Here is a 17,334-nt window from a genome sequence, read left to right as displayed (position 1 = left end):
TTGACAGTCTCCTGTCATGCTTTTGTAGTGATGAATTCCATGTTGAATTTGCTCCCACATTACAATCAGCAGGAGTTTTTGTACTTGCAGAAATGTTGTAAACATACTGACATCATGGTTGTCTGCTGGTCAATAAAAAGCATTGTCTTTCCTCTTTGACTGATGGAGACTTATAGTTTTCCTCCGTGGATTTCATGGGCAGTCGATGGTTACCCTGTCTTCATTGTGATGCCATAGACATGGTCATGGTGACTTGGTGACCTTGTTGGTGTTTAATGGCAGTTGTGGCATTACAGCCTGCTGCTGGATTGAAAATAAGACTCAACCCTCAAAGAATTTTCCCCACCCATCATCACATTCTCCATTTTGGTGACAAAGCAAGGTAAATCCACTATACTTTCAGCCCGTTGTCATTCCCAGGGTATCAAATACGGCAGCCTGGTCAGTGGCCATCACCTGCTGGGTCCGATACATGAGGCACCCTTTTGCCTCTGCACGTACCGGTCGAACATACAAACCCATCTGCTGCAATGACATAGGCCCAATCCCAATTCTGCTTTTTGAGTGCTCTCCACAGAACAGAGACCCTTCAAATCGGAGTCATATCGGCGTAGGGTTTGAATTCTTAACAGGAGATGGGATGCTGCTCATTATGCCATCAGTAGCTGAGAGCACATACGCAGGTTAGCCTCGTTAGCAGTTAGCTAAAAGTAATAATTAACGGTTGCAAAAGTTAGCTAACAGTAAGTGATAAAAAGTGATGAATAAATGGTTGAAACAGTCAACTAAAAGTGACTGACCAACAGTTGAAATAGTGGTAGGGCTAACATCATGTCCTAACTGGATGCAAGCATCAGATTATCACGCCACACCGGACACTCTGTCCACATTGGATCCATTAAATATGGAACTCCTATGGAACATGTAAATAAACCACTTACCCAGCAGCTGTGCATTCAGTAATCACTGAGAAGATGGGTGAATGCGGACTTCCTTCTTACTTATACTCACAACGATACTATTGTGGGTAACCTATATATTTATTTTAATTTCTTCATTTTTTTCGCTGCACAAAGTGGAGAGATGTCAGAGTGAGGGGGCTGCCTTGGTCAGGCGCCCCGAGCGGTTGGAGGGGTTCAGTACCTTGCTCAAGGGCACCCTGGCAGTGCCCAGGAGGTGAACTGGCACCTCTCCAGCCACCAGTCCACACTCCATATTTGGTCAACAGGCGACCCTCCGGTTCCCAACCAAGTCCCTATCATTGTAGCCCCCATACTATTTACTACCATGTCCACTTTGTGAAATAAGCTATCTTGCTAGCATCTCACACAATTCTTACCAGAATTGTTCATCTTCCTGACAATCTCCCTCCAGCCAGATGCCAGCTTATTTAGGTTTTGTGGTGAAACAGGGAGGTATCCTGTAACTCCTCTTTTACAACTCCTGAACCATCCGTTCCTCATCCATCGTATCGCTTTCAACGCAAGTGACAGAATATGACATCCAGTTAGGACATGATGTAAGTGGTAGGGCCAAATGGGGAAATTGGAATTGGGCCATAATATAACCAGCGAGAAAGTCAGAGCAGGGCAGTAGGTAGGGGTGGTGGATGGGTCAAACCAGCACAAGACTTTCACCCAACAGAATGGTGTTTATGTCCTGTGTGAAACGTTGTTGTTGTTGTTGTTGTTTTTAACTATGTTACATTAGTTAATGTCATGTGACATACTTGTAACACTTGTATGGGTGAAGTTACGTAACAAATATAGTTATTCCTACCAAAACCGTGACCCCACCATTTTTCTAAACCTAATCAAGTGGTTTTGTTGCCAAAGCCTAAAGTAGACAAAGTTTCCTGTGAACACTCAAGTTCATTTTGGAAGAACACTATGCATGTTCCAGAATTTGACACAAGCAAGGTAGACCCCTTTTCAAAAAAACCTGTCAACTTCCTTTTCCTCCCAAATAGAGTTGGGAATTGACCCTTTGCTAAGCCCCGCCCCCCTTAGTTACTGTTGCCACGTCCGTCAGGCTTTCGTTCCTAGCATAAGAAATATGGAGTTTTCAGTGTTATCAGTGAGAGAGATTGCAAAGGAAATAACATCAAATTTCTGGAAAAACTGTTCGGAGATATCAGAGAGAAGCCGACAGAAAGGTCTTCAATATGCATGTGAGAGCCACATTCACAATATCATCTGCTGGTGGAGTATAAATCACGAGAACATTAAAATAGAGGGAAAAGCTCACCAGTCGCAATGCAAGTGTCAGGCACCCCACGTCTTGACACTTCACATGAAGGACAATGAATGTTCTTGCACAGCAGGGTAAGTCAATATATGGTTTAAATTTAAGTTAATGTTGAGTTATGTTCCCTCCTTGGAGCAGACAAAGGAGAGCAGCTAGCACACAAAGCTAGCATTAGCTAACGTTAGTTAGCATCTTAACTTGGAACAAATATAGGTGTTTTTATTGATCTTTGCTTGATTCAGCTGTTCGTGTGGTCTTCCACACTGTTTTAGCCATATCTTCCTTGGGTCTTGGGGAAGGGGAAAAATTCAACACCACCTTCGACACTTTTTGGTTATCAGGTGTCGGACTTGAAGGTACCGTTACAGTATGCGCGCTGCTTCGGCATATTAGCTTTTGCTGAAAGCTTGACGGACCTCTCGGTTGCTACACATGGTTGCTAACGTAGGATTGGACAGTGACTGATTAAGGGAGAGGCTTAGCGAAGGGTCAATTCTTGTTCTGCATTACGTGACTTTAGTCAGAGGCCTGTCACCTTGTGCTGTCTCCACAAAAATAAAATCTTAAACACCATTTAATCTGGAAGAAGAGCACCCTCTTCCTGCTTGGTCAAAAAAATACAAATACGTAAAGATTCACATTTTTTCTGACTACTTAGAGACACTATAAAGGCTATTTTTGCAAAACTCTACACACCACTAACCTTACACCAAACCAGCAAAACATTATACATCTCTCGCAAAAGCAAACAGTTCTTGCAAAACTGTTTAACTTCTTTTAAAAATGTGTTTTGTGTCAGTACTATTAACACAAACCATCACTGGAACAAGCACATAAAGCACCAACTCTGCATTTATGAATGCTTTTAAAACATGTGTTTGTATTCAGAACACAACACACTACCAAAACAAATAAAAGGGAAAATATATTTTAATGTCCCCCAAACAACAAAAGCAAAGTACAAGAAAACAAAAACATTTGTGTCAGTTGTCTCAGGATAGGCAGCTCATGTGTCAGTGTGGAAAGGCAGCTGGCAAAATTGTCTACCACTGTAGAGATGAAAATGTACAGCTTTGCTACAAGTGTGTAGTTGAATTACAAACTGAGCGTAGAGTGGAAAACATACAGTTTGGCACACTTGGTAAACACAGTGGCTACAAGTACTAACGAATTCAGAGATAGTGCCCTAAGAGTAACTGCTTGTGTTCATTCAGAAAATTCCCAACACTGCAAGTAGTGTTAGTAGAAAGACAATGGTGTAGCCTCTGTGATGCCAATCCCAGACTTCTTAAGGAATGCTTTGAAGCTCTGACGTCGGGTCACTGACAATCCAAAGGATGTGTTTGGAGCCAAACTGGGCTGACCTAGTGGCAGTCACCAGGGGGTCAGGGCAATAAAATGAACCACCTGTTGATCACCAAGTCTGATTGCTATCTTACTTCTCTTTAAGCCATGAAGGAACAATGGTTCTCAAATGATGCATTAGTGAAGTGGAAAAAGTAAGAACCTGACATGGTAAACTATCAGAGTGTTTAGGAGTTATGGTGGTTGCATGTTTCTCACGTACTAACTCAAATGGCGTAATCGGGGGTGTGTTTTTGTGCGTTTGAGCTGTCATTGCTGCGCTGGTAGTCAGCACATTCCTGCCATTGTGATGACACACTGCTGACACTCATGACCGAATAAGGTCAAGAATCACACCCCTTCCTGCCAGTCTGCATAGCAACAGTCAGAGCAGGAAAAAAATAAACTCGTACCATTTTAAGGTTCCCGATGGTAAAATGATGACTCAAGACATGTTTCAGAGAGAGCATGTGGGTGTTGGAGGGCTGCTGAAAACCTTTACGTCCCCTTAGAGGAGTCCTGAGACACACAAAGGCTTTCTGCTACTTAAATGTCAATGACTGAAGACTCACCAGTTGCTGTAAAGATATGAGGCTCTAAGGGCATGTGTTCATATAGCGTTTTTCTTTGGCAGAGAAGCTGTGGCAGGACACTGGGGAGCACTTCATCCCAGCACTTTTTTTTAATGATGTGCTGTGCATGGGTTTTGTTTCTATGACAACAATATCTTGACATTAACATTACCTAGGTCACTAACACAACACTACATTAACAGAGGATTGATCACACAGCAACATCCAGTGTCAGGGATTTTAAGTTAGAAGCACTCGGAGCAGCAGCATAAAAAAGCCAGAGCGGTCAAAAAAGAAAAGACGTTCTACGTGACCGCATGAGGCCACATGTACTCTCTCCTCATTGGGAACAAGTGAAAAAAGATGCCGGCGCTGAGAAAAAACACTTTGTGGACACTGGCCCTAACAGTCCTAGTTAGACAGATGTAGTGGGTATCATCCAGAGTGACAGTCTTTTGGATTTTTTTGGCCAATGTAACTTAGCCTAAGGAGTTACGGTGTAGATAGGGCTGGTTAGGCAGTATCTGCTTCTTCTTTGGGGAAGGGTTGGAGTTTCAAGGTGCCTTTTTTTTTTTTAAAATCTCTGCCAGGTGTAGGCCTGGAGAGGATCATGTGTGTGGTTATGTGTGTGTATATATGTGTCCGTCCGCAGCTACTGTTGACTGTTTGCTTAAGAACCTCTCTTGGTTGCGGTGATTCACAGTTGTTGAAGGACCTGTACTGGATGTTTTAAACCATCATTGACTGCGGACTTCTCACTACTCTTTACTGGCTGGTAGGGCCTGCAAGATTTCCAGAAATCAGTTAAAAACAAAAAGTTGGCTGTTGCTAGCAGCAATTTGGCCTTGGACATGTCTCAAAAACTGACATCCATAGAAAAGTTTGCTCTCACCTTGAACCTTGAGCATCTGCAGATTCATTCCATACCAGCTATGTTATGATCCACTGAAGTTAGGCACAATATGAGATGAATAAGTTCCCAATTTTGTTATCTTTGCTGCCATCTTGACTGTAAGGGAGCCTGGAGGAACAATTTCACCAGGTGCAGCTGCACTTCATTACGGCCACAACTCGGTTTTGTTCCATTCTCCGCATGGTGTCATACAACACCGGGAGCGGAGCATTTTGCCTGTCCAATTTTGTAGTCATGCAAATTTTGTTGGTCATTAATTCTTGATATTTGTGCTTCTACTATACATAAGTAAACAGTTCTCTCCCTTGGTCCTAAGCCTGGATTTGGATTACTCTCCACTGAGTAGTGGACCTTTAGAACAGAGTCACAAGGGGTAGGGTTTGAAATCTTAACCCAGGAAATGGGATGCCGCTCGTTATGCCACCAGTAACCAACAGTTGCACATATGTGTTTACCCAGTTAGCACATTAACAACACAATCCACTGTTGAAAGAACAATGCATATTTACCATGTACCAGAGAACGATAACATAAACCATCACAAAACATGGCTAAAGAAAAACAATCTTGACTTTGGCTCATTGTTTACTTTCCTCAGTTTTGTTTCTCTTTTCGTGCACTGAACTGAACTGCCTATAAGAGTTATGCCATTCACCAACGAGCTCAGCCGATGCAGATTCAACATGCTAAAAAAAAAAAAAAAAAGCAGACGTGGGCCGACTAAGGGGAACAGTGCAGCACACACTGTACTGATCAGGGCACCAGACGCTCAATGACAGCTGACCATCGGCTTGGTGTGTCAGGGCCTTTAAGGACAAAGGTTGGGAACCGCTGCTGTGGCCTACAGATAAAGTTAATTCCGTTAAAAGTGGACGTCGTGGACTAATGGGTGGACAAAAGATTTCTGGCTGTGTTTCAGTTATTCAGTTATTCAATTATTAATAACTTTATTAATTAGACAAATTTTAAACATGTTGGATGTTGTTATCCCTCCTTTGTAAAGTATGGTTGGGCAAAAGTGTGGCGCTTTTATCGCCAGCTTAAGATCATTTCAATATCATGTTCCATTATTTTCTGTTTTTATCATTATTAATTGATAGAAGAGGATCCTTATTGTGAAAGTTATTGTCTTAATTAGTTTATCTTTATCATTTTATGAAAACACTCTAGTGCCACCTTCAGGGGATGTCATTTCCTAAAATTATACTGTAAACCATTATAACATAGTAAAGTGTTTCTCTGTGTTGCTGCAGGCTGCTTGTTTCATACTGACTTTTATTGTTGCTTTCATAGCTGTTTACATGTCTGTGGAATGTCCCACATGGTACAGTTAAGTCATAAAAATACAATAAAAATAATTGGAGATGAAGTGAGGTTGTTGTGTGGAAACTGAGCCGGCAGTTGAACAGTCTGGTACAAACTCAAGGGGTGATGATTTTTTTATTGTTGGTTTTGGCTTTTTCTTTTATAAGAGAGCATAAGGTTGAAACTGAAACCACATGATGGAGACAGTCGTGTTGTTGAGCTCAGAGGGTTCGGCAGGCTGCTAACACTGACAGTCTGTTTGCACCAAACATCAGTTGTGCAATAAGCCTCTTTGCATAGAAGTATCCCAAAAATAGATTTTTAACATGTGTTAAAAATGATTATTATTACATAAGAGATTATAATATTATGGTTAAAGTTCACTCACATACTATCGTCCTCATACATACATGCAATCTTTGATATTCAGTTAAACATGTATATTTAAGTATTAAAGCTGAAGCAGGCAGAGTTATTTTTGGTGTCACTGGGCAAGAAATTTAGAACCAGCTTTGACAATATTGCAATTAAAGTGGGCAAAAATAAAGCCAGACTAACACACTTCCTCTTAGAGAATCTAGTCTGTCACAAGACTTTGGCCAATCACAGGTCATCTTAGACAGAGTGCTTTTCTGTTGGCTGTTAGACAAATTCAGATGCACGTGCATGTCCCTTTGGTGAAAGCCTGATTCAATCATGCAGAGAGAGTTGCTATTCCAGCATTGGCAACAACTGCCTATGCTGCAAAGCAGCCCAAATATGGAAGATGAGAGAGTCTAAAAAAGAGTCTAAGAGAGAGTCTAAAAGAGAGTCAGCAAAGCATTTTAGATATGGAAAGACAATGATGCTAATAGTTTAGCGTTCTGCTAACTGGAGCCAGAAGACCCTGACACACCAAGCCGACAGTCGGTCGCTGGTGTCAGGCCTTCAGTAAGGGTCTGTTGCCTTAGTTTTTGCAGTGTATTGCGCACCGTTGGCACTAGTCAGCCTTGTTGACTGTTTTTGGCTGACTCAGCATTTTTCACTCATTGAGGGAGCCAATTGGTGAGAGCAATCACTCTGATTGGCAGTTCAGGACAGTGCACAAGAAGAGACACAGAAGTGAAGAAGGTAAACAAATGACTTAAGTCAAGAGGGAATGAGATCGAAACAAACTTGTTATATAAAATAAGCTTATGCTTTTAGCCACTGAGCTCTTTAGCACAAACAGTTTGTATTTGCGTGCGTTATTGCTCCCTAGCGCACGGTAAATACCATTCAACATCGGGTTGTGTTTTTATCGCGCTAACTGGCTAACTAGCATCTTGAATCTGCCCTGTTAGTCCTCTGTTTTCCCTTTACATTACAGACTAAAGCTGCCTGCTGGTATTGATTGCTGTTTCCTTTTACGTGGGTGTAGAATGTACATGCTGGTTGGCTGTTGGCTGTAGTCTTCAAGATGTGTTCAGCTGCAACTTTTTGACCAAGACATAGGCGACATGAGGCATTGCAGCAGTCAGCCTTCGTCACCACTAGTTCTTTGGTGTGGGTTTGGTGTGTTTGAACATGAAGGCTAACAGCTGCAGCTTTAAGTTCATGTTCATGTGGTTCTAACATTAGCTCACTCCCCGCCAATACAAACCACCTCACTGGGAGGACAGTGGGCAGCAGCTCTGAAGATGGACCCCTAGTCAGTGGCCGCAGCAGTCCCAATCCAGCCACTGCAAACCCCAGTAGACCGAACAGCTCTGACTCCCTGCCAGATCAACAAACTTTCAGTTGCTGCCTTTACACAGGTTAGATTCAGCTCTGCCACTGGGCACCAGCCTGCTGTGACAACTAAATTCAAACCGCTACAGTTGCTGACAGAAGGTCTGTCCCCGGAGCTGCTGCCTGGGGAGCGAGGAATAGATCATTTTCGCTTCCCGTCCTTTCTGTTTCATGTCTCATTTTTCTAATAATGAATCTGTTCCACCCAGCTGTAGGTTAAAGTTTGATGAATAGAGAAAAAGTAAAGTATCTTAGAAGTGAACTGGTCTTATAGCTGCATTGTATTCTGATCTCTCTCTTACTGCAAATGTGAAGAAGTTGGATTCTTTGTCTTTTCTATAGATTCTCCCTGAGGCTGAATGTTGGTGCAAAACTCCAGAAGAAAAAAGACTTCACTGTAATTCTGAGAGATTAAGATCAAAACTTAACGTTTACTGTTCAGTGGCTCTGAGCCTGTAACGTCAGGAAAGAGTGGCGTGATTAACCTCTATTAATTGACTTTATAAATTGACTTTAGGACTTCTGAAATTTGTTTTTCTTGTCAAGTACAGCATAGTGGTATATCTTCAGTGCTCTCAAATTTGAAAAGCTGAGGGGGAGAAATCAGCCCCTCTTTGGTTGAGACCTTTACAGCTCACAGACACATAATGCTCATGTTTAGTGCTTTTGAACCACTACTTTAGATTACTAAAATTATTCTCTGCTGTCAGCCTGCACTGAGTGTATGAGTGTAAAGGTTTGTAGCATGAACCTCAGACTGTGGCAGAGACGCTGCCCTACAGATATCAGCATTGGCATCACTATGTGGTTTGACCTCAGATATAAATAGGTCTGCCTGTCCTTGAAGTCATTCAGTGAATAACACATGACTTATTACTTCATTAGAATAAGGGATTAGGTATATAAGATTACAGGAATCAGTCTTGTTACCATCATCATGATGAACCAAATGATGAACAATTTGGCACCACTGGTGCTGCAGCTGAAAAAACATCAAACTTTAATCATGTACAGCAGCATCAAAAATTATATCTGTTGCTTCACGCTTGTATTGTCTCCTTCAGATGGTGCTGGTGAGCAAAATCAGCATTAGTCCTTACTGTAATTTAATATGAATATTTGCTCCTTGTGATTTTCCTGCTGTACATATTACTTTTCTCACTTTGAAAGCCACAACCCACTGTCACAGAAGGACGCTGATGTTCTGGCTTATACTTATTAAAACGTAATTTTGTCACATTTACTATAAACACAATGAAATAATCCAACAGATAAAACCACAATACTAGTTGCATAACATTGTGGTAATATAAAACCTCTATGGTCCCAGTTTTCACTACAACATTTCACTATCAGCTAATGTAAAAAATGGCAGCAATGAATAGTGCAGCTGAATATGGTACAGAGTGTCCACTAGTGTACATGACATAAATAACATTTATGTTCAATGAACACAGTTCATAGATCTCTACTATCTCTGTCTGTTACGCACAGACGGACAACACATGCTGCCGTCTGTCATCGCAGCGTTCCACAGAAGATTTGCAGCAGCAGGCAGGAGGATCAGCAGGCCTTACACCCACCGCCGACATGCTTCAGATCTTCAGCAGGCCAGCAGAGTCCAGCTACAACACTGAATATGAACGGTGGGGTCAAGTTTCTATGAACTGTGGAAACCAGGAAAATCTAATAATACCTATCTTACTCAACCGAATAGCCAGAAACAATGTTGGCTTTTTATGTTAATGCAAATGTTACAAATGTATGTTTTACATGTAGAGGATGTGTTGAAACTTAATGTTTCTTTACATTTTAATTTTATGCTGTGAGAACACTGTGATGACACTATATTCACTTTTGTTGGTCCCAAATAGTGGTCTCCTGCTGTCTGTTGCCTGGCAGCCATCTCCCCTAGGTGTCACGCCCAACGTGGTCTCACACAATACATTTAATGAGCATGACCATTATGTGGTGGGGGCACGCAAGCAGCAACCTCCAGGGCTCAAAATGAAGCCAACACAGACATGCAAAAAAACCACTTGAGGCTGGCTCCTATGCCCAGCTTTAATACAGAAGTAAACATGTTTACAACCTGGTACAAAAAAAAATTCAGTCAGGACCACTTTCGTCAAATTTTTTTTTTTTTCATTTGTAGTATTGTATTAGGTGGTATGGCTCTGTTCTAGGGCCTCTCTGCCTTTCCTCAGGCCTACACAGAAAGCCTCTTCCACGAGCCTACATGGAAAGTCTAAGGCAGAAAGCGCACACCTCCCTGCCCTTCCATTTGTAAATAAGGAAAGCCTAAGGCAGAGAGACCAAAGCTCCCTGCCCTTCCATGCGCCTACATGGAAAGTGTCTACATGCAAAGCAGCTTGCAGAGGAAGCAGCAACAGTAGGCAGGCCAGAGCAGTTTAAACAGGGCGCCCTGAATGAGATTTGCCAATTGGTTGCATAGAAAGGAATCATGTGATCAATCAGCTGCTCCATCAGTTGATTGGGCTGCTTGAGATCAGCTGATGTAGCTGGGATGTGAGCTGAGCTTGACATTGTGTCCTGCTGGAACTAACGCTATGCTCAATTTTTGGTCTTCACAGTAATTTCCCTGTTCATGACAACTGTACAGGGGGGTCATTTCTTATGACTCATCTATTTAAATGTTATCTAGGCTCAAGGTAATGTATAATTAAGGCTGTGGCCACTTTGAGTGACAGGCAATGTGCCGATAGTGTCCTTGGGAGTCAACATACCAATGGCTGACATCACGGTCGGTACCTTTATTATTTTTACAGTCTATGGTGGCCCATAATGTGTTAAAATAAAGTGCTGGCACCGTGGAAACAATGCCAACGGAAAGTCAGTTCAGTTCCTCGTGGTGGACACATGAATTCTTTGGTTCAACGGTGTCATGCAACAGGCAGTGGTAAAGTTACAGCTGTTAAACTCAATCATTCGCCGACTACAAACATGACGTATCATCTGAAACATGGAAGTAGCTACATGCCCATTAGCCCACAGCGTCATTAACAGGCGGCTCGCTCAGTGTGTGACGTGCACTTGGAGATAAAATATAGGCCTATATTAATGAAGGTTCATTAGTACGGTTTGTATTTCTCTGTAATGTAGCACAGTGTTAACAATGTTACTGATACTATTCTTTCTCACACCTTCAACTCAAACCACCAAAATATATCATTCAATAATTACATTAATAACATAAACATGCAGGCGACTGGTCGACTAATGGACCTAAATGACGACTTTTGGACGACTAGGAAAATTCTTAGTTGGGGAGCCCAGTCGACAAGCCTCAATCTTTTCAGCACATTTCTAGATGGAAATTCCAGGAGCTAAGAGTAAAACCTAGAAGAGCCTGACAATGAAAGTACATTAAAGCAAATCTGATTGGTTCTGACTTCCATGTGCAATCTGACCCTGATCTTTTAGAGAGAACAGATATACTTTTTTTCCAGCAGGCTGACTGACGATGGCTGATTTCTAAGAGGTGACTCAGGCTTTTTGCTCTTTTATTCTACAAGGTTATGTATTCTCACCATAAAAACCCTGTGGGTGCTTTGTCATAAGTAATTAATCATAAGTATCCCACTAAATGTAGTCCTATGGTGAAGATGAGTAAATGCTCACAATCATGCAGAAACAAAATTAAACTTGCAAATAGAAAAGTCTATTAAAATCTGTATCTTATACTTGTCTGAGGTTCCTCAGACATCACTGCTGTGTTTTATGATATTTACAGCAGTTTATAAATTGTTTACATCTTCAAAATGTATTTACATTTCAGTCCAAACAGACAGTAAACAAAGCACAGCCAAGAGGAAACATTAAGTCCTGATTAATAAGTGTCCTCTTTGAAAGAACATCTACTGTTGTGTATCATCTGCCGGCGTTTGTTTGTATTTATTAGCCCCATGCTGCCTGCTAATACGTTTTAATACTGTATGTAGGCTACACAGAGCTATATTTAGGAATCAGCTTACAGCACTCACAGTTACATAAGCATATAAGACATAAGTACACATTCTGATGTGATGAGTTTATACAGGAAAGCTTTCTACAAAGGATTGTGTACTTAAAAGTGCATCGAGAAGCAGAACATGAAATGGCCATGTTTAAGTTAAAGCTCAAAGTCATGTTGTCACTATCCAGCTGCATGGTTGTATGAAGCCTGTGATGTCTGAGTGAGCGCAAGATGTGTTGTGGGAATATTGGACGGCGCAGAAATAGAAACCAAATCTGACAAAAGAAACAGTGAAATTCAGGAGCTGGACTAACAATAGTTCACAATGTAGCGGTTCATAAGACCTGCTGAGCCGAATTCTCCCTAATCAACGTTTTCTCATTGAGCAGTTCATATGATATCCTATGAAAAATGCATGCACAGTTTGTATGATAGACTACTAATTTGCGCCCCGTGAATGACGTCATGTCCAAAGTTACTGAGGTTAGGCAACCCAAAAAAGGAAGACAGACTTATCAAAAAGAAGAGAGTAAAAGAAAGTCTTACAATAAACACGTGTTGGTATCTGTAAAGAGTTTTAAAGATGCAGAGAAAATGTTTGTAATAGTTTATCTTTATGCTAACCAGAGCTAAAGGCTCACGGCTGCAGCCAAAAACTGCAGTTCTTTGAACGGCCACTTGAGGCTGGCTCCAGAAGCCAGTCAATCTACATCAACCCCCATGTTAAAATGCCCAACTTTACAGCACACATAAGCATGTTTACAGCCTTGTACAAAAGACAGTTTTGGTCTCTATAGCTCAGTGGTTCCCAAGTGGTGGGTCACTGTCCAAAAGTGGGTCACGAGTCCATTCTGAATGGTTTGTACAAAAACACACTTTATTTTGAAGTACAGTGAATTTCCAGCACAGATCTTTGTAAAGTGTCATTTCCTGTTGTAGAGTGAGTGACTCCCCTAGCTGACAGATACCTGACAGAGAGAGCGAAGTATCTTGACGACATGGCGAAACAAAAGTATGACGTTGAATGTATTAAACTGTGTGGACTCTGAACTAATGACGAAGGACAAATCTGAACCATGTGGCTGGACCAGTTGGGAACCACTGCTATAGTTAAGGTCTCCCCTCATGACAACTATACGGGAGGTGAATTTTTACACAACTCACCCATTTACATTTTATCAAGGCTTGAAGTTATGCATAATGAAGGGAAGGCCGCTTTGAGTGGCAGGCTGTCTGCTGATAGTGTCCTTGGGCTCTCAGTCCGATCCACTCTTCACTCGTCCACAGCGCCAGCCTCTTGCCTAAATGTGATCACATTTGGCTCCAAAAAACAAGATGGTGACGTTTGAAATGCCAAACTTGAGGCCACAGTAGCTACATCCTTTATATTTACAGTCTATGGTGCAAATACCAGCTCTGGAGGACAGGGCTGGATCAGCAAACTTTCTGTTGCTGCCTTTACACAGACTAGACCAGGCATTGCTGCCACAGACTGTATAAATAATGGATGTAGCTACCATGACATCACCTACTGGTTTGTGGACTCCTACCAGATTCGTCATTTTGGCCATCACCACCTTGGTTTTCATAAGTGACCATATGTGGACGAGAGGTTGGAGCTGTGGAACATCGAGAAGTGGATATCAGAATTATTCGGAAGTTGCCACTTCCACCAGATTGCTCTGACACCCAGCGCTGGAGGGTTGCACTGGAGGAATTCGAGCCACTAGCCGCCGACGCAAGATGTGTCTCAGAGCTGCCTCCTGGGGAAGCAATCCACAGCAGGGATCAGTGAGGTGGACCGTGGCGTGGATAGCTAATTCTTGTTCTTCTTTTTTTCTCTGCCTTTTCTAGATTTCAGCCTGCCCCAGCTTTCGAGGAAACACTGTGGTGGATTTGAGAAAACAAATTATGTATTACAGCGCTGAAAGAGTCATTTCAGTTTATAAACAAGAGATTTTTCTGTTTGTTTTCTTAAATAAAAAAACCCAAGACTGTTGAACATAAATGACACTACAATGGTTTATTTGTACGCAGTAAACATATGATACAGAGGAGCGGCTGCTCGGAGCCAATAACAAATAACTGACTGAACCATCTGACCAGCAGCCAACAAGATCATATGACTCTGCTACCGTCTGTGTGTGTGTGTGTGTGTGTGTGTGTGTGTGTGTGTGCGTGCACATGTGTGATATGACAGTCTTTGTATGGAATATGAGAAGGTATCATGACAGCCGGTTGGCTCACTCAGAAACAACCGATACCACTTCCCTCTCTCCGTCCATCTCTCTGTCATCGTCTCTCTTTTCTCTCCGGCTCACTCTCACTGCTTCTTCTCCTCTAATCACACTCTCTCCATTCCTCCATCTCTCCCTCTCAGTTTCTTTCACTCAGTCTCACCCACACACAGACATATAACAGCAGTATAATTTAACACCCACTGAAGCCCAAATCATGTTAGCAGGTTGCCAAGCTGGTATAGTACTGTGTGTCCCCGTGTGCTTGCGAAGCCCTCAGCAATGTTCTGTGGTAGTAATGAAGATCGAAACCTTCACACCGCTCTCGTCTACAGTTCATGCAAGGTGCTGCATCTGGGCACAAAGACAGAGGCCCCCAGGGACAACAAAAAACAAGATCTGATTCTGGTTTTCACACACCTGCATTATTTACTAGCCAAGGAAAGTGAGCCTAAATCTTGAGGCCTCGGCTTTCACTCAGAGATTTTATTCTGGACAACATCCATGGAAGGCAGTCTGATCAGCAAGGTGAGTGGTTTACAAGTCCTGAAACCTAAAAACATACAGGGTACTGTTATCGTATATAAATACCTCATACTTTTAATTAAAGAAAATCTTAATGCTACAGCACACAATGATAGTTAAAGGCACTATGTGTAACAATTTAAGTTGTTCTTTGAGACAAATTTTGCAGTCAAAAGTGTGTCCTAGCACATGTGTATTTACCTCCATCAGCATATCTAAGTATGTCCGTGAACTCTGAAATTCTCATTTACATATACATTGCAACTGGTGTCTCATCATGTACGTGCGCCATCTTGAAAATACAGGTACGTACAGGGACATACTTGAGAAATACGGAATCGCCTTTTGTGTTTTCACTTGTCGGTTTCCGGTTTCCGCCTGCAGGTGGGAACTGCCCATTGGTCCGACATCCCATTGGTCCGACTTCCCATTGATCCGACATCCCATTGGTCTGACCATATTAAACCCATTGTTCCGAAGTCCCGTTGTTCCGAAATCATCATGATGCCCTGTGGTTAAGGTCTGGTTAGGTTTAGGCACAAAAACCACTTGGTTAGGGTCAGGAAAAGATGATGGTGTGGGTTAAAATGAAAAAGAAAGTGACAAACACATAAGCTGTGAGCCTGCTTCGCCTCAAGCTTTTCCCAGCTGACCCAGAGCCGGTCGCGGCACACCATCAAGGTAGAAATACGCCCGCCGGGAGCCGTTCAGCACCGCGGACTGTCGGACTAATGGGATGTCGGACCAATGGCCTGTCGGACCAATGACATGGACCCCTGCAGGTAGAGTCACGAAAAGCAGCAGCAAGCAGGCTAGTCACAAGTGCCGGTGCATTTGAAAAAAGGCAAAAAGGCAACGTGACTGGCAATTTCAAAACGAGGGTCAACATTGGGGTAGCCTTTCCCAGGTGGAGAGAGCTGCTGAAGGAGAATCACAGCTAACAGCGGCTAACAGCTGTTAGCCGCTGTTAGTGCTGTTAGTGGCGCTAACAGCAGCGCAGTGTTGCAAGGAGAGGGATGAGGTGTGTGAGGTTGAGCCACTGGTCAGTTGTCAAAAGACGAGACGTGATTGGTTTATTTCGATTTACACCCGCCTCAACAGTCCTACGCTGTACACACAGCCAGCATAGTGATGAGGTGGTTTGTCAACTCACGTCACGTGTCTGTGTAGGAGCCTGAATGAATACTCCACGAAGCATCGGATGACATGGTTTCATCAAAGTTATCATAGCTTTTTGGTACACAGTGGCTACCGTTGTTGCAATACACGTTTGAAACAGTGAGGCGCTACAGTGCGCTATCCGTTTGAATGCAATATACAATCTCAACACTAGATGGGAGAAATTCCTACACAGTGCCCGTTTAAGACAATAGTGTGATTTCAGATTTTGTGGCCTCTCCTGTCTCAACATGACATTGCCCCCGAGCAGAACGCCAGCTCCATACAGAAATGGTTTTCCCAGTTTGGTGTGGAGGAATTTGTCCGGCTTGGCCCCTGACCTCAACCCCATCCAAAACCTTAATGAACTGGAACACCAACTGTGAGCCAGACCTTATCACTCAGCATCAGTGTTGGACCTCGCTGATAATCTTGTGGCTGAACGGGATCAAATCCCTGCAGCCTGGTGCCAAAGCATGGTGAAAAGCCTTCCCAGAAGAGAGGAGGCTGTCATACTGTAGCTGCAGATTAATGCAGATGGTTTTGAATAGAGATGTCATGGATGTTTGGACGTCCACATACTTTGTCTGATGTGTCACCTCTTTGATTACGGTCTGGATAAGTTAAAAAGTCTTCCACTGATTCAGAATTACATCACAGTTAGACTCACACTGGAAAGTTTAAAATAGCAATTTAAAAAACTGATGCAGCAAAACCATGGATATCTTTCTTACTCCACAGATTCATCTTGTCAAAACCTGTTGCCTGCATGACTCACAACGCAATGTAGAGGTGCAGCAGGCTACAGGGACCTGATAAGCTCACTTGTTTTTAAGGTCGTGTTTATACCTCTGCGTTCACTCGATATCGTACCTATGGGAGAGGCTCTGCGTACATGACAGTAGCAACTACAAGTAGTGACATTACTAATTTAACTGCATTTCTCAGCCACGTGGTGGTAACGTCACTACTTTCTGAGTCAAACAGCTTTTCAGTAGTGAAATTAATCAATTGACCAAGTAGCATGTTAACGTCCACAAAAGTTACAAGCTATTTTCCCAGGAAAGCTCTCAAGTGTGGCGGAATTTCTCCTCCTGCGGAGGTCTTGGAAAGCAGAGCTAAATGGTAAACAAACATGGCAGCACACCGGTAAGGTAAGACAACACGTTTACATGTCGTTTTCTATATGTTCTCTGACATTTATCCTAACGATATGAGGCGGTCTTTGTGGAAAAAAAGCTTGTTTAGTGGACTAACTTTGCACTTGAAGGTTGCCCGTTCACTTACGTTTTAACAGGTCTGACGCTA

At 42.5% G+C, this 17,334-nt stretch overlaps 1 long non-coding RNA gene across 1 annotated transcript; it reads left to right on the top strand.

Annotated features, from left to right (window-relative positions):
- Positions 1-2,186: 2,186 nt before the first annotated feature.
- LOC125903831 (uncharacterized) lies at positions 2,187-14,094 on the top strand. Its single transcript, XR_007451339.1, has 3 exons — positions 2,187-2,324; positions 9,625-9,776; positions 13,961-14,094. It is a non-coding gene; the product is annotated as an uncharacterized LOC125903831 (long non-coding RNA).
- The last annotated feature ends 3,240 nt before the right edge of the window (positions 14,095-17,334 follow it).

Source organism: Epinephelus fuscoguttatus, linkage group LG1 (assembly GCF_011397635.1).
Source record: "Epinephelus fuscoguttatus linkage group LG1, E.fuscoguttatus.final_Chr_v1".
In the NCBI taxonomy this organism is placed as follows: Eukaryota; Metazoa; Chordata; class Actinopteri; order Perciformes; family Serranidae; genus Epinephelus; species Epinephelus fuscoguttatus.
The sequence above is the reverse complement of the archived record's forward strand: the minus strand, read 5'-3'. Positions and strand labels throughout refer to the sequence as shown.